The 17,975-nt window shown below is 51.8% G+C and overlaps 1 long non-coding RNA gene across 2 annotated transcripts in view; it reads right to left on the reverse strand.

Annotated features, from left to right (window-relative positions):
- Positions 1-1,916: 1,916 nt before the first annotated feature.
- Positions 1,917-17,975, reverse strand: part of LOC132814122 (uncharacterized) — a 45,720-nt gene continuing 29,661 nt past the window's right edge. For both annotated transcript variants that reach the window (XR_009644315.1, XR_009644316.1), the window contains exons 2-5: positions 16,761-16,889; positions 9,282-9,497; positions 3,911-4,003; positions 1,917-2,887 (exon numbers count right to left, since the gene is read on the reverse strand). This is a non-coding gene — a long non-coding RNA (uncharacterized LOC132814122). The remainder of the gene's footprint in view (positions 2,888-3,910; positions 4,004-9,281; positions 9,498-16,760; positions 16,890-17,975) is intronic.

The raw sequence follows: 17,975 nt of genomic DNA on the forward strand, positions 1-17,975 counted from the left end.
TGGGTCTACAACGTGACCAACAAATGGAGCACAAGTTTCAGAGAGGGGAAGCTCTGTAAAGAGAGATGAGGGGCCTCTTTCATACCCAGCCTGGGTTTTACAATTACATTTCTCAAATCACCTCAAAGCGTGTGGGACAGTCTTGATGGGCCGAATGATCTCCTCTGTTTCTGTGCACCAGGTTATAGGAGTAAGTAGCCTCTAAATGCTCCTGCCTAACAGGTTTAATGGGCTGAATGGAACACAGCAGCACGGGATTGAGGGACAGGAGTGGGTCATTAGATACGTTGAACCTTCTCCACCAGGCACTAAGATTGTGGCTGATCAGGTTGGGGTCTCAGCCCCACTTTCCTGTCTGTGTCCCATTATCCATGACTCAGTTCCCTGTCAAATATTTCACTAACGCAACTTTCAATCAATGTGAACATAGAGGCATGATAAACGTCCAGTGAAGAGGATTTGGATTTGAAAGGTACTTTCAGAATTTTTCTTCATCCCTCTTATAGAATCAGAGAGTCATGCAGAATAGAAACAGACCCGTTAGTCCAATCTATTCACTTCGATCAGATATCAAATCTGATTTAGTCTCATTTGCCAGCATTTGGCCAATATCCCTCCTCTTTCAGATACTATTGAAATGTGCGATTGTAACCGCCTTCACTACTTCCTCTGACAGCACTTTCTGTACACACATCACTGTGTGTGTGAAACATTTACCTTCAGGTCTCTTCTAAATCATTCCCCCTCTCCCCTGCAACCTATGCTCTCCTGTTCTGGGCTCCCCTACCCTGGGGAGCAGAACATGGCTGTTCAGAATATCCATGCCCCTGATGATTTTATAAACCTCGATAATGTCACCCTTCAGCCTCTGACACTCCAGGGGAAATCACCTCAAATTAATCAACTTTTTCGCTATAACTCAAACCTCCAGTCCTGGGACATCCTTGTAAATCTTTTCTGCAGACAACCGAGTTGTACGCAGTATTCTTAAAGTGGCCTCACCAACATCCTGAACAGATACGACATGCCACCACAACTCCTATACTCAATGCTCTGACTGATTAAGGCAAATTTGTAAAATGTGTTCTGTACTGCGCTGTCTGCATTCGATTCCACTTTCAAGGAACAATGTACCTGCAGCCCTATGTCCATTTGTTTCATAACACTCACCAGGCCCTTACCATTAAGTGTATAATTTCTGCCCTGATTTACCTTCCCAAAATGCGTAACCTTGTATTTATCTAAATTAAACTTTATCTGTCACTCCTTGACCCTTTGTCCCATCTATTTGTGATCTCGTTGTACTCTGAGATAATCTACTACACCACCTTTCTGATGTCGTCTGTAAGCTTACTAACTATGGCCCCAATATTCACATCTAAATCCTTGACATAAATGATGAAATGCAGTGAACTCAGTCCTGATTCTTACAGCACACTGCTGCTCACAAGCCTCCAGTCTGAACAATACCCCTCTTCCTTCAAGCCAATTGTGATGAGCTTCTTCTGTATCCCATGTGACCGAACCTTACTAATCTGCCTACCAATTGGAATATTATGAACACCTTGCTGAGGTCCATATAGACAATATCTACCCAACTGCCTTCATCAATCTTCTTTGTCACGTCTTCATAAAACTCAACCAAATTAATGAGACATGATTTCCCATGCAGAAAGCCACGGTGTCTACCCCGATCAGCCCTTACCTTCCCAAATGTATCTAAATCCTATCCCTCAGAATCCCCTCCAACAACTTACCCACCACCGACATCAGGCTCACCGGTCTATAGTTCCCCGGTGTTTGGTTTCACTGTTTCCATTTCTGGTCCCACTCCTGCACTGCTCACAACAAATGTTAAATGTAACCGGGTCGGTGATATGGCCGATGATATCGGTCTCAGACTGGGTCAGGGTCAGTTTTAGGAACAAGTCAGGCTAGTTTCTTTAATCTGCTCAAATAGCACGTTTATGATCCAGTGCAATGTTACTCCAACTATGACGAAAAAGCACTGACACACACACACACACACACACTAAACACTATCTCTGCAATTTCATGTTGAAAGAACCTTGTCCAAATATTAGTGTAGCTCATGACAAAAGGAAAAATTGAGAGATTGTCCAAAACATTATTCTGCTTCTGAAGATAGACTACTCACACAGCTGCTAGCAATGGGATTGTATCCTGGGAGAGTTGGGTTTGGCTGAATTCCCTTTGCATTAGGCTGGCAGGAGGTTCCAGGTTAGCACAGTGGCTCAGTAGTTCGTACTGTTGCCTCACGGCATCAGGGGCATGAGTTCAATTCCAGCCTCGGGCGACTATCTGCGTGGAGTTTGCATCTTCTCCCCTTGTCTGTGTGAGCTTCTGATGGGTGCTCCCGTTTCCTCCCACAGCCCAAAGCTGTATAATTCAAGTGGATTGGTAAAATAGTCCATAGTGTTCAGCAATTTCTACTTTAAGTGCACTCGTCAGTGGTAACTGTAAGGGCATGGGAAGGTTACTCTTTGGAAGGTTGGTATGGACTTGTTGGGCCGAAGGGCTTGTTTCCACACTGCAGGGATTCTATAAAAATAAGAATGGTAACGATGACAGTAGAGTTTTGTTTTAGCTCGTACACGTTACTGTGATGAGGAATAATGAAGGAGAGAGAGCGCAATAGGCCGTTTCTTCTCGGGCAGATGACATTTTCTCCCTCTCTGAGTTGAATCACACAATAATGTCATTCTCTCCCAAACTGGACCATGTGAGGTCTCCTTGTACATTGTCCAAACTATGTCTCCATCACATTCCCTGTTCCATGTCGGTGCATCATTGCTGCTGTCGTACACAGAGCCATACACTGAGCAGAAAATGGTCTCGGTCGATTTGAAGATATGTTTATATGGCCCTGCGTCATTAAAAAAATAAAATGTTTAATGTATTCAGAATACATAGAACATAGAGCAGTACAGCACAGAACAGGCCCTTCAGCCCACCATGTTGTGCCGACCATTGATCCTCATGTAAGCACCCTCAAATGTCTGTGACCATATGCATATCCAGCAGTCTCTGAAATGTCCCCAATGACCTTGCTTCCACAGCTGCTGCTGGCAATGCATTCCATGCTTTCACAACTCTCTGTGTAAAGAACCCGCCTCTGACATCCCCTCTATACTTTCCTCCAACCAGCTTAAAACTATGACCCCTCGTGTTAGCCATTTCTGCCCTGGGAAATAGTCTCTGGCTATCAACACTATCTATGCCTCTTATAATCTTGTATACCTCAATTAGGTCCCCTCTCCTCCTCCTTTTCTCCAATGAAAAAAGTCTGAGCTCAGTCAACCTCTCTTCATAAGATAAGCCCTCCAGTCCATGCAGCATCCTGGTAAACCTCCTCTGAACCCTCTCCAAAGCATCCACATCTTTCTTATAATAGGGTGACCAGAACTGGACGCAGTATTCCAAGTGTGTTCGAACCAATGTTTTATAGAGCTGCAACAAGATCTCACGACTCTTAAACTCAATTCCCCGTTAATGAAAGCCAAAACACCATATGCTTTCTTAACAACCCTATCCACTTGGGTGGCCATTTTAAGGGATCCATATACCTGCACACCAAGATCTCTCTGTTCCTTCACACTGCCAAGAATCCTATCCTTAATCCTGTACTCAGCTTTCAAAGTCGACCTTCCAAAATGCATCACATCTCATTTATCCAGGTTGAACTCCATCTGCCACCTCTCAGCCCATCTCTGCATCCTGTCAATGTCCCGCTGCAGCCTACAACAGCCCTCTATACTGTCAAAGACACCTCCAACCTTCGTGACATCTGCAAACTTGCTGACCCATCCTTCAATCCCCTCATCCAAGTCATTTAAAAAAAAACAAACGGTAGAGGCCCAAGGACAGAGCCCTGTGGAACACCACTCACCACTGACTTCCAGGCAAAATAATTTCCTTCCACTACCACTCGCTGTCTTCTGTTGGCCAGCCAATTCTGTATCCAAACAGCTAATACAGATACCTGTGTTAAAATGAATGTTTTCTTTTAACAAATACAGAAATTGCTGGAAAAGCTCGGCAGGTCTGTCAGCATCCAGATGCCTTTTACATGATGTAGTTGTACCAGCCTCCACCACTTCCTCTGGCAGCTCATTCCATACACCTTGAAAAACCTTGACTACAAACCCTATCAATGACCGTTCTGATTTTATAAACTTTTACTGCTGTGAAATGTGACTCCAATCAACACGAATGGCTGTATTTTCAATAATCCCGGGCCGAAATGCTGAAATTCAACACCGACACCTGTTCTTTCTCCATCAAGTCACAATGCTAAAACCAGTTTCATCAGTTTGTTCAGGTGTATTAGGAGACACTTCTGTGGGATTTACACCTAGACCTTTGTGCCCGGAGATAGGGACACGAGCACCACTCGGCAATACCCATAAAGCTGTAACATTATTCTCCTGTGGGTTTGTTCATCAGCCTGTTATGACATGCCGTGGCATACCTCTGCAATAGGCAGGACATGAATCCACACCTTCTGGTCCAGAGCTAGGAACACTACCAAACAATGTCAGGAACTGGAATCAAACCCAGAGCTCTGGCTCAGAGGTAGGGACACTACCCACGACACTACTATACCTAGATTTTGGGTCACATTTTAAGGGGCAGCGTTCAGCTCGGTGTGGATTTATTATAATCAGGTTACCATTACTGAACTACACAAAACATTTTGTTTTGTTAAACAAGTGCAAGATCGAAATTAACTATGAACATCTTTAATCGCTATTATCTGTAGTCTGCAATATTAGGGAAAGGAATCCTGTAGACATACTCTGCCCAGTGAAGGGTCTCAAATAGATATTTATTACTGAACACCAGACACGGAGAAAGACCATAATTTCTGGTCCCAAAACACCGATCAGTATAACCCAACTCTCACGTGTGTCTGCCCTCGGCCTAAAACTATGAAATGATATCAGGCCGCTGATTACTGTCCAGCCTCTCCTCCACATTGACTGTGTCTGCAATCTTTCCCTCCTCCCCCTAGCCGCACAAGGCAAACCAAGCTCAGGGTCTTTGTGAAAATCAAGGCCGGAGTGTGCAGGCCTCCTGGAGAGGGGTGGGCATTTTAAAATTAAATGGGGAAGGTGAGGAGGTGGTAATATCACTCACTGGGCCGAGGCATGGCAGATGGAGTTTAGTTTGGATTAATGCGAGGTATTGGATTTGGTAAATCAAACAATAGTAGGACTTATACAATTAAACGTAGGGCCTTTGGCAGTGTTGTAGAACAGAGACCTCGGCCATCAGGTATAATTCTTTAAAAGTTGCATCTCATATAGATAATGTGGTTAAGAAGGTGTTTTGCACACGTGTCTTCAATGGTCAGACCTGTGAGTATCGGAATTGGGACGTCATGTTGAGGTTGTACAGGACATTGGTGAGACCTCTTCTGGAATACTGTGTCCAGTCTGGGCATCCTGCCCGCTCATTCCATAGGCACACCACCCTCTGGGTGAAACAGCTGCCCTTAGGTCACTTTTAATTTTTCCCCTCTTACCTTCAAACTATGTCCTCTAGTTTTGGTCTCCACTCCCCTTATAAAATACCTTGACTATTCACTTTGATATCATTGACCTTGATATTATTAAGCTGGAGAGGGTTCAGAAGAGTTTAACCTGGATGTTGCTGGAAATGGAGGGATTGAACTATAAGGAGAGGCTGAATAGGTTGGGACTTTTTTCACTGGAGAGTATGAGATGGAGGGGTAACTGCAGAGGTTTATAAAATAATGAGGGGTACAGATAAGCTGTAGGGCTGATGTCTTTTCCCTAGAGTTAGGGATTCAAAACTGAGGGATATTTTAAGGTGCGAGGCAAAAAGATTTACAAAATTCAGGAGAGGTAATTATTTTAGACAGAAGCTGGCTTGCGTGTGGAATGAACTTGCAGAGCAAGTGGTGAAAACAGGGACAGTTACAATGCTTAAAGGACATTTAGATCAGTACATGGATAAGACATCAGTTTGGATGGTGCTGTGAGCAGCTGCCCTCTCCCTCCCCCTCTCTGAATGAATCCCTGTTGGTTTTCACCCTCTGCCAATGTCTGTGCAGTGGCGTGTGGAGGCCAGCAGAGGGAGGCATTGCATCACTTTAAGCACCACAGAGACTGCCAGACCTGCCCCACACAGAGACACACAGATACACACACAGTAATTGTTAGGACACAGCATAGATCTCATCTGGTAATTTAAACTAAACATAAATAAATGCTGAATTCGCCTCGTAAACTGTTAAAATATGAGTGAGAGAGAACTCCCAAATTCCACAGTTTAAATAAAAACAACAATGTATTTTTTAACACTGAAAGTGAACTGAAAGACCCTCTATCTCTTAACTGCTTATAACCCGACTCCAGCTCTACAGCAATATACTGTTTCTGGGTCTGCCATCCTCTCATATCACAGGTACTTGTAAGCTCTCAGTTCAGAGTAGCAGTCACTCTCTCTTAAAGGTACAGTACACACTTCCAACTTCATCCCATTATACCCTGATGAATATAGATATGTGGAAACTATCTGGATTTCTCTTGCTCTGTGGTTTGTCAATATTTCATCTACTCTGTCTCGTATATGTCAGGATTTTTGTTGCTCCATTGACAGTATGTCATTATTCGACTCTGTGGGAATATATCAGTATTTCACGTGTGTGTGTGTGGGGCAGGATTTCAGTTGTTTCATGGGGACTGTGACACTGTGACAATCTTAATGTTTGTAAATGGGACCAAACCTGCAAGAATTGTAAAGTCTATGGAGGACAGTGTGGAACTCTAACAGGACAGTGACACGCTGGTAGATGGGGATCAGTGCAGTGTGAGGTGATGCACGTTGGTATGAACGATAAAGAAAGACAGTTTAAACAGGCTGTGCCGTTATAAAGGGGCTGCAGGAACAGAGAGCGCTGCGTGTATATGAGCATGAGCCATGTTCGGGGGTCAGTGCTATAACAGATATACGGTGAGTGTGAGGGAGCAGAGAGAATACAGTGACCCTTATCCTGACAGAGCGGGGAAGGTTATTGATGCATGTCCTGTATTACTGGGCAGTTCTTCAGACCGCAGATACTGCACTGAGCTGGGTGGGGAGCTCAGACCATGCTCGGTGGGTCTGGTGGTGTGGCTCCCTCTGGGAAGGGAATGGTCACCCTCTGTACTAGCCCATCCACCAGGACCTCCGTGATCCTGTCGACAAACCGTGGTGTAACTGCCCTTATCTGCCCTGCTCGGGGTAAACTGTACAGGGCAGCTTCTAACAGAGAAAGGTCAGCCGTGTACCCATTGGCTTGTTAAATTTGGTACCAGTGCCAGGGGTCACGGAATATCCAGGGACACGCAGGCGATGGTGAGTCCCTCCAGCCATGACGGGTGGGAGAATCGGGCTGGCATTGAATGAGAGGGACACCATGTGGGTGGGGAAGGGGTGTGGGGGTAGTCAATGAGTTGAGTTGGATAAGATAGCACCAGGAACCTAGCTTGGCCTCGTACAGATAATCTCTCTGTCACACTCAAAGAAAATGACAATGAAGCAAATTATTGTTAGAATCAGCCCAGTGCGTCAGAGATTCTGTTGTAACTGCTCCCATTTACAAAGCTGTAGAACAAATGCTCATCCAAAACTCTCCATCATTTCACCTCACACCAATCTCCCTTTTTCCCATCTTTCCTGGGAAGACTGGCTCATGTTACAGGATGCGATCGAAGTGTCTACATTTCAGCATTCTGATACCTGGGAGCACATCCTTCCATGACACTGTCTCTCAGTCTCCCCCTCTCTGTCTATACCCCAAACCCCTCCCATGTGGTGATATTTAAACTCATTCCCCGGCCATCTGTCTCTCTCTGGCAGTGATGTTCACACCCACAGCACCCCCTTGCCAGGGCACAATATAGATATGGATCTGTAAATGGGTGGGAGCTGAACGTCCTGTCACTTCCAGCATGGGCTGCAAGCTTCCCCTCACTGGGCAAGGATCTAACACAGTGTTACTGAGCAATGCGCTGGGGTGGGGTACACAGTCCTACATGCGGGGAGGGTAACTGCTCCTGGTTACAGATCAATGCACTGGGGTGGGGTACACAGCCCTACATACTGGGAGGGTAACTGCTCCTGGGTTACAGATCAATGAACTGGGGGTGGGGTACACAGTCCTACATGCTGGGAGGGTAACTGCTCCTGGGTTACAGATGAATTCACGGGTGATCACTGCACAGGTCGCTGTGCTGGTCAGACTGTCTCGCTGAGGTTTATAGATAATGCCATGATGTGGGATGTGCTGGATGGATATTTGTTCCAGGTTCACACATTACTGCCTGCTGTGGTCTGCACAGCTCCCGGTACTGGACAGGTATGTAGCCTGTGCACAGTACATCATGTCGGTGGGGTGGATGGGGGAGAAAGGTGATGGAAAGGTCACGGAGCTCCACGGAACGTTCTGTCCTCGACATTCTATAACTGACATTCCCCGGAACGTTCTGTCCCTGACATTCTATAACTGACATTCCCCGGAACGTTCTGTCCCTGACATTCTATAACTGACATTCCCCGGAACGTTCTGTCCCCGACATTCTATAACTGACATTCCCCGGAACGTTCTGTCCCTGACGTTGTTTGTTTGTGAACGGCCGGACGTCAGTGAATTGAACAAACGATAAGATCCCGAGGGAAGAGATCCCGTTCCAGGGAGAAGGAGACACTGTTCCGAAGGCCCCTCAGGCAGTTTAAGGGGGGAATACGTTTTCCCTGCGTTTACATTTCTCCACGACACAGGATCGACCACAATTTAGACCAAAATACAGAAATTCCCAAATTCCGTTTGTCCTCAGGAAACTGGGAAAGAATCCTTCAGGACAGCAACGTTCCCACCCTCTGTATCAGGAACTGGGAAGGAGTGACCTGTGTCTGCTCTCGAGTGATCGAGTGTGTGGGAATGTTCTAGAAACCATCTGTCCTTATGGATGTGTCTTGGTGTGTTTGGGGAGGGAGGGTTTCTTATGGTTTATGTCACATTTTTGTCAGTAATTCCGACCTTCCCATTTGTTATTCCAGCTCCAATTATTTTAATAAATCCCTGAATACAGGGACACATTTGAAAATCTACTGGGTCCCGGATCAAACGGGTCCCTTTGCCTCCAGGCTGATGGATAATGGGTTTGTTTTCCTTCCTCACAGTTAACGTAGTGACCATCTACGTCCTGCTTTATAAAGATTGTGGATTGTCTCCATGTGTCAGACGTTACCTGGGGGCCATGGCAGCGGCGGATCTCCTGGTCATTATCCTCGATCTGATCCTGAGACACATTCCCATTGTTTATCGGGAACAGTTTTATTTCCTGAGGGACTCCGTCCCCGTGTGTAATATCCACGCCGTCCTGCTTTATGCAGCCACTGACTGCTCTGTCTGGTTCACCGTCACTTTCACCTTTGATCGGTTTGTGGCCATTTGTTGCCAGAAGCTGAAAAGTAAATATTGCAGTGAGAAAACGGCGGCTGTGGTTCTGGGAGCAGTGACTGTGCTGAGCTGTTTAAAGAACATTTCCTGGTATTTTATGCTCACGGCTCGGTATCGGCTGTGGAACGCCCCCTGGTTTTGTGATGTAACAGACGCTGTTGCATTCTCCAGTGTCTGGGTCACAATCGAGTTCCTCCACCACATTCTAACCCCGTGTGTCCCATTTCTCCTGATTCTGCTGCTCAATGTTCTCACCGTCAGACACATTTTAGTGACCAGCAGAGCCCGCAGGAGACTCCGCGCTCACACCAATGGGGACGCTCAGTCTGACACTGAAATGAGAAACCGAAAAAAATCCATCATTTTACTGTTTGTGATCTCGGCCAATTTCATCCTGTTATGGTCAACATTAATGCTGTATTCTATATGGAGACGGATGTGGAATATTGGGTATGAGTCTGTGTATCTCCATGACTTTGTGCAGGAATTGGGCTTCATGCTGCAGCTCCTCAGTTGCTGCACAAACACCGCGATTTACGCCATGACCCAGACTAAGTTCAGGCAGCAGCTGAAGAATGTGCTGAAATATCCCTTCACCCAAATCCATCCATCCATCAAATTCCCTCATTAATCACACCATCCGGGATTTTCTCATTTCAGTTCAGTGTTTCAGCGATGGAGCAGCCTGTCGCTATGGTAACAGACTGAGGGGAGCGCTGGTTTGTCCATCCTTATCCCACAGGGGGGTTACAGGGAAACATTTCAATGTTTCTCACAACTCAGGGGCCAGTGAGAAAAGGCACCATCCCACTGACTGTATCCATCACTTCCATTTGTAACCAATAAAAATGCTGATTACAGCGTGCCGAGCAGCAGAGGGACCGATGTTGTGTGTCTTTGTGTTGGAGAAGCTGAGCTGGAGAGAGACAGACTCAGCCCCAAGTCCTGGTCCTCAGGGAAGGGGAGGGCACCGCGCACTGAGCTCAGGAGCTGGGTTTAACTCCTTCTGTTACCCCAAAACTCCAACCCAGCCTCCTTATTACCTCTCCCCTCCTCTTTCTCCTGAATTCTCTCTCTTTCTCTTTTAGCACACACTCTATTTCTCAACCCTCTCTTCATCCCCCTCTCTCTCACACACACCGCCCCCAACCCCGGTTTCTCCACCTGCCTCCACTTTCCCTCCCCCTCTCTCTCTCGTGCCGTCGCTGTCTCCCTCCCACAATTCCATCTCTACCCCGTTTTCCCCACCTCCCACATCTAACCCCCACGCCCCACATGCAGCCTCACCCTCAAACATCCCCAGTCTCTGGGTCAGAGGGAGAGGGAAGGACCAGGGAGACAGAGTATGTCAGAGAGACAGGGAGGGACGGACAGGAGGGAGAGCGATTCAGTCAGAGAGAAACGGAGGAAGGTGGGGAGAGAGAGACACTGATTGAGGAGGGTCAAAAGTGAGAGATGGTGGAGGGAAAGTGAAGGACCGGGGGGGAGAGAGGGGGCAAGGGAGAGATAGGGTGAGATAGGGGAGGGCGAGAGATGGGACGGAGGGAGGGGAGGGAATGTCATGAGTGAGGGAGAGGGCGAAAGATGGGATGGGAGAGAGAGGGAGCGCGAGGCAGAGGGAGGAAAAGGGAGAGGGAGAAGACAAGAGAGGGGACGGAGGTAGGGGAGGGAGAGAGAGAGGGGAGAGGTTGAGAGAGGGGAGGATGAGACAGGGAAGTGAGGGGGGGACAATAGAGAGGAGCACGAGAGGGAGAGAGAGTGAGAGAGGGGAGGGGAGAGAGGGGTGAGGGCGAGAGACTGGAGTGCGAGAGAGGAGGAGGGCGAGAGACTGGAGTGCGAGAGAGGAGGAGGGCGAGAGACTGGAGTGCGAGAGAGGAGGAGGGCGAGAGACTGGAGGGCGAGAGAGGAGGAGGGCGAGAGAGAGGAGGGCGAGAGAGGAGATGGCGAGAAAGTAGGGAAGGCGAGAGAGGGGGAGGGGAGAGAGGGGAGTGCGAGTGAGGGGAGAGGGAGGTGAAGGCGAGAGAGAGGGAGAGGGCGGTGTGCAAGAGGGAGGGAGAGGTCGAGAGGGAGGGGGAGTGCGAGAGAGGGGAGTGCGAGAGAGGGGAGTGCGAGAGAGGGGAGTGCGAGAGAGGGGAGTGCGAGAGAGGGGAGTGCGAGAGAGGGGGAGGGGGACAGAGGGGGAGGGGGACAGAGGGGAGTGCGAGAGAGAGGGAGAGAGCGAGAGGGCAAGAGATGAGACGGCGAGAGAGGGGAGGGAGGTGTGGGCGAGAGGGAGGGAGCGGGCGAGAGGGAGGACGACAGCGAGATAAGGGAGTGCGAGAGGGGGAGGGTGAGAGAGTGGAGTGCGAGAGAGGGGATGGCGAGAGAGGGGACGGCGAGAGAGGGGAGGGAGGGGTTGACGAGAGAGGGGAGGGGACGAGAGAAGGGAGGGAGAGAGAGGAGCGCGAGAGAGGGGAGGGAGGAAGGGAGAGGGCGAGAGAGGGGAAGGAGGGAGGGGAGGGCGTGAGGGAGGGTGAGGGTGTGAGAGGGAAGGGAGGGAGGGGAGGGCGAGAGAGGGGTGATGGTGAGTGAGGGGAGTGTGAGAGGGGGATTGCGATAAAGGGGAGGGCGAAAGAGGGGAGTGAAGGAGGTGATGGTGAGAGGGAAGGAGAGGGCGAGAGAGGGGAGGGCAAGAAAGCGGGGAGGGTGTAAGAGGGGAGGGCAAGAGGGCGGGAGGGCAGAGAGAGGGTAGGGAGGGAGGGGAGGGCGACAGAAGGGTGAAAGTGAGAGAGAGGAGGACGAGCGAAGGGGAGGAAATTGAGGGCGAGAGAGGGTAAATGCGAGAGAGGGGAGGGCGAGACAAGGGAGAGAGGTAGGGGAGGGCGAGAGAGGAGAGAGAAGCGAGGAGGCTAGAGAGGAGGGAGAGTGAGGGGAAGGAGACAGGGCGGGCGAGAGAGGGGAAGGAGGGAGGGGAGGCTGAGAGGAAGAAAGAGGGTGATGGGAGAGGGGGGAAGCACGAGTGAGGGGGAGGGCAAGAGACGGGGAGAGGGAGGGGAAGGAGAGAGGGAGAGGTTGAGAGAGGGGAGGATGAGAAGGGGGAACAGAGAAAAGGGGCCAGAGAGAAGGGGACACAGAGGGGGCAACAGAGAGAGAGGGACAGAGAGAGGGGGGAGAGAGCGAGGGTGTACAGAGTGAGCGGGACAAAGAGATGGGACAGAGAAAGGAGAACAGAGAGAGGGGGAACAGAGAGAGGGGACAGAGAGAGGGGGGACAGAGAGAGGGGGGACAGTGAGACGGGTACAGATGGAGGGGGACAGAGAGGGGAGCACAACGAGAGGGGAAATCAGAGAGGGCAGACAGAGAGAGGGGGGAGTGGAGAGGGGGACAGAGAGAGGGGAACAGAGAGAGGGGGGATAGAGTGAAGGAGACAGAGAGAAGGGGACAGTGAAAAGGGGACATTGAGAGGGAAACAGAAAAACGGGGACAGAGAGAGAGGAGGGATAGAGTGGAGGGGGCAGAGAGAGGGGGGGAAAGAGAGCGGGAAACAGAAAAAGGGGGCCAGAGAGGGGGGGGCCAGAGAGGGGGGGGCCAGAGAGGGGGGGGGCCAGAGAGGGGGGGGGCCAGAGAGGGGGGGGCCAGAGAGGGGGGGGGCCAGAGGGGGGGGGCAGAGAGGGGGGGGGCAGAGAGGGGGGGGCAGAGAGGGGGGGGCAGAGAGGGGGGGGGCAGAGAGGGGGGGGGCCAGAGAGGGGGGGGCCAGAGGGGGGGGGCAGAGAGGGGGGGGGCAGAGAGGGGGGGGCAGAGAGGGGGGGGCCAGAGAGGGGGGGGGCAGAGAGGGGGGGGGGCAGAGAGGGGGGGGGCAGAGAGGGGGGGGCCAGAGAGGGGGGGGCCAGAGGGGGGGGGGGCAGAGAGGGGGGGGGCAGAGAGGGGGGGGCCAGAGAGAGGGGGGCCAGAGAGAGGGGGGACAGAGAGAGGGGAGACAGAGAGAGGGGAGACAGAGAGAGGGGAGACAGAGAGAGGGGGGACAGAGAGAGGGGGGACAGAGAGAGGGGGGACAGAGAGATGGGGGAGAGACAGAGGAGGGGGACAGAGAGAGGGGGGACAGAGAGAGGGGGACAGAGAGAGTGGGGACAGAGAGATGGGGGAGAGACAGAGGAGGGGGACAGAGAGAGGGGGGACAGAGAGAGGGGGACAGAGAGAGTGGGGACAGAGAGATGGGGGAGAGACAGAGGAGGGGGACAGAGAGAGGGGGGACAGAGAGAGGGGGACAGAGAGAGGGGGGATGATAGAGAGAGGGGGACAGAGAGAGTGGGGACAGAGAGATGGGGGAGAGACAGAGGAGGGGGGACAGAGAGAGGGGGACAGAGAGAGGGGGACAGAGAGAGGGGGACAGAGAGAGTGGGGACAGAGAGATGGGGGAGAGACAGAGGAGGGGGACAGAGAGAGGGGGGACAGAGAGAGGGGGGACAGAGAGAGGGGGGACAGAGAGAGGGGGGAGAGACAGAGAGGGGATGATAGAGAGAGGGGGACAGAGAGAGGGGGACAGAGAGAGGGGGGATGATAGAGAGAGGGGGACAGAGAGATGGGGGAGACAGAGAGAGGGGGGTCAGAGAGGGGGGGTCAGAGAGGGGGGGGTCAGAGAGGGGGGTGTCAGAGAGGGGGGGGTCAGAGAGGGGGGGTCAGAGAGGGGGGGGTCAGAGAGGGGGGTCAGAGAGGGGGGGGTCAGAGAGAGGGGGGTCAGAGAGAGGGGGGTCAGAGAGAGGGGGGACAGAGAGAGGGGGGAGAGAGAGAGGGGGGACAGAGAGAGGGGGACAGAGAGGGGGGGGACAGAGAGGGGGGGACAGAGAGGGGGGGACAGAGAGGGGGGGATAGAGTGAAGGGGACAGAGAGAGTAGGACAGAGGGAGGGGACAAAGAGAGGGGATAGAGGGAGTGGGAGAGAGAGAGAGGGGAACAGAGTGAAGGGGACAGAGAGAGAGGGGGACAGAGAGCGGGGGGACAGAGAGCGGGGGGACAGAGAGCGGGGGGACAGAGAGCGGGGGGACAGAGAGAAGGGAAGAGACAGAGGGGCGATAGGGAGAGAGGGGACAGAGAGAGAGGGGACAGAGAGAGAGGGGACAGAGAGAGAGGGGACACGTGGAGAGGGGGGACAGAGAGAGGGGGGACAGAGAGAGGGGGGACAGAGAGAGAGGGGACAGAGAGAGGGGGGACAGAGAGGGGGGGGGACAGAGAGGGGGGGGACAGAGAGGGGGGGATAGAGTGAAGGGGACAGAGAGAGTAGGACAGAGGGAGGGGACAAAGAGAGGGGATAGAGGGAGTGGGAGAGAGAGAGAGGGGAACAGAGTGAAGGGGACAGAGAGAGAGGGGGACAGAGAGCGGGGGGACAGAGAGCGGGGGGACAGAGAGCGGGGGGACAGAGAGAAGGGAAGAGACAGAGGGGCGATAGGGAGAGAGGGGACAGAGAGAGAGGGGACAGAGAGAGAGGGGACAGAGACAGAGGGGACACGTGGAGAGGGGGGACAGAGAGAGGGGGGACAGAGAGAGGGGGGACAGAGAGAGGGGGGACAGAGAGACGGGGGGACCGAGAGAGGGGGGGACAGAGAGACGGGGGGACAGAGAGACGGGGGACAGAGAGACGGGGGGACAGAGAGAGGGGGGACAGAGAGAGGGGGGACAGAGAGACGGGGGGACAGAGAGACGGGGGGACAGAGAGACGGGGGACAGAGAGACGGGGGGACCAGAAACAGGGGGATTGAGAAAGCGGGGACAGAGAGAGGGGAAAAGAGAGAAGGGGACAGTGAGAAGGAAAACAGAAAGAGGGGGGCAGAGAGAGAGGTGGACTGAGAAAGGGGGGCAGAGAGAGGCAGATAGAGAGAAGAGGACTGAGAGATGGATTCAGAGATAGGGGGACAGAGGGATGGGGATAGAGAGAAGAGAACAGAGAGAGGGGAACAGAGAGAGTAGGGACAGAGAAAGGGAGGACAGAGAAAGGGAGGGTGGAATAAAGAGACGGGACAGAGAAAGGGGAACAGTGAGAGGGTGGCAGAGAGAGGGGGGGACAGAGAGAGCGGGGACAGAGAGACGGGTACAGATGGAGGGGGATAGAGAGTGGGACAGAGTGAGGGTGGACAGAGAGAGGGAGGGAGAGGGAGGCAGAGGGGGACAGAGAGGGTGCGACAGAGAGAGGGGGGCAGAGAGAGGGGGGGCAGAGAGAGGGGGGGCAGAGAGAGGGGGGGCAGAGGGGGGGGGCAGAGAGAGGGGGGGCAGAGAGAGGGGGGGCAGAGAGAGGGGGGGAGAGAGAGGGGGGGCAGAGAGAGGGGTAGAGAGATGCGGGACAAGATGAGAGAGAGGAGAGAGGGAATGTGGGGTGAAAGAGGGGGAGAGAGGGGTGCGAGCAAGAGAGACAGACGAGAGAGGGGGCTAGCGAGAGGGAGAGAGGGGTGCACGTGTGAGTGAGAGAGGGGACGGAAATGAGAGAGAGGGTCTGAAAGTGCGAGACAGAGAGTGTGAGAAGGGGACGAGGGAGACAGAGAGAAATATAGATAGAGAGGGGCGAGAGCGAGATAGTGAGAGATAGATGGCGAGCTGAAAATGTGTTCATGGAAAAGCGCAGCAGGTCAGGCAGCATCCAAGGAGCAGGAGATTCGACGTTTCGGGCATAAGCTCATGCCCAAAACATCGAATTTCCTGTTCCTTTGATGCTGCCTGACCTGCTGCGCTTTTCCAGCAACACATTTTCAGCTCTGATCTCCAGCATCTGCAGACTTCACTTTCTCCTCAGAGATAAAAGGCGAGCCAGAGAGAGAGGGACACGAGGGTGAGGCACACGAGAGAGAGAGAGTGAGAGAGAGTCAGGTGAGAGAGAGGGATGAGGTGGAGAGTGTGTGAGGGGGTGGGAGCGAGAGTGAATGAGGGGAAGAGAGATAGAGAAAGAGGGTGAGGGGTTGAGATAGAGAGAGAGAAGGGTTGAAAGAGGGGATAGAGAAAAAGAGACAGAGTCTCAGAGAGAGACTGAGAGTCAGAGAGAGAGAGAGAGAGAGAGAGAGAGAGAGAGAGAGACGAGATAGAGAGAGAGAGAGAGAGAGAGAGAGAGAGAGAGAGAGAGAGAGAGAGAGAGAGAGAGAGATGTCTCAGTGAGGACCAGTACAGCGGAGATGAGAGCACAAGATGGTGGGAATGAAGCCTAGAATGTTGCTGTTCTTGCCCAGCTCTGTGTCTATATCCTGTCTTCCGGGTATGACTACAGAAGGCCACTAACTCCTCCCTGTGCTGTTTACTGTGAGTGATCTTACCGGCTGCAGGATTTACTGAAGGCTCCAGATCTCCCTCTCCATCTCTCTCTGGCTGACCAACTGGCTTTGATGCGGTTATGGACGAGACAGGACTTAGGAATTCGGCTGAGACAGGAACTTCCTGAGTACCTACGGGAGACAGAGAAATAGACAGAATGGGAAATTAGACTGATGTAGTGAGGGTTACACATGGAGGATGGCACTGAGTCCCACAGAGTCGCACTGGAAAACCCCAGTCTCCATCCATGGCCTGTGCTGTTGCGTCTCTCTGGAGTGGAGGATGCAGTTGGCTCAGGATCTGGAGTAACTGCAAGAGTGAGAGACACTGACAGAGGCAGCAATTAGACCCACACAGTGAGGGATACCACGTGGAGAGAGACTGAGTGATATCACCAGCGTGCAGGAAGGTATCAGGATCACACAATGGTCATGGTGAAAGGGGTTTGATTGATGCTACACTGGGATCAGTACTCACTGACCGGTGAGCTATGAGTGGGACAGGTGATGGCCTCGTGCTATTCTCACCCGACTGTTCATCCAGAAATTATTGCCGGTGTCCAGTATACCCATCTAACTGCCTCATATCCTTTCAGGAAGGAAATCTGTTATAGGCAGCGGGTCTGGCCTACATATGATCCAGACCCAGAGCAATGGGGTTGACTCTCAATTGCCCCCGAAACGATCCAGGAAGCCACTCAGCTCAAGGGCAGCTCGGGGTGGGAAATACACACTGGCCAGTAGGAGGCAGCAATACCTCACAAGAGAATTAGAAACAACCCTGCTGGGAGCAGCGTCCTGGCCAGTCACGGCTTATGTACAGGGCTGTATACTGACAGAGAGGATGCAGAGAGTTCAGGTGATAGGAGCTTTCCAAATCCAAACAGAAAATGGCGATGTAGCTGAAGACAAGCAGAAAGGAACAGGAAGATGCCGAGTTTAACTGAAACTGTACATCAGTGAATTGGACTGTGACAAGAAATTGTGGAAAGAATCAATTGTAATGTTCTTTTTTTGGAACGGACAAAGTCTCTGCAATAAGGTGGCTGGACTGTGGCACAGAGATAAATGAGATTTAGTGGTGACAGGGTGAACAAAAGGTGGAACATGAATATTCTACTGTCCACCTCCTTGGGGGGTCTCAGGGAGTGCAGGATGGGTAACCCTGACAGTACTGGGTAATAAAGACATTACAGAGAAAATATTTGGCCTCAGATA

The sequence above is a fragment of the Hemiscyllium ocellatum genome, unplaced genomic scaffold (genome assembly GCF_020745735.1).
Source record: "Hemiscyllium ocellatum isolate sHemOce1 unplaced genomic scaffold, sHemOce1.pat.X.cur. scaffold_689_pat_ctg1, whole genome shotgun sequence".
Lineage (NCBI taxonomy): Eukaryota > Metazoa > Chordata > Chondrichthyes > Orectolobiformes > Hemiscylliidae > Hemiscyllium > Hemiscyllium ocellatum.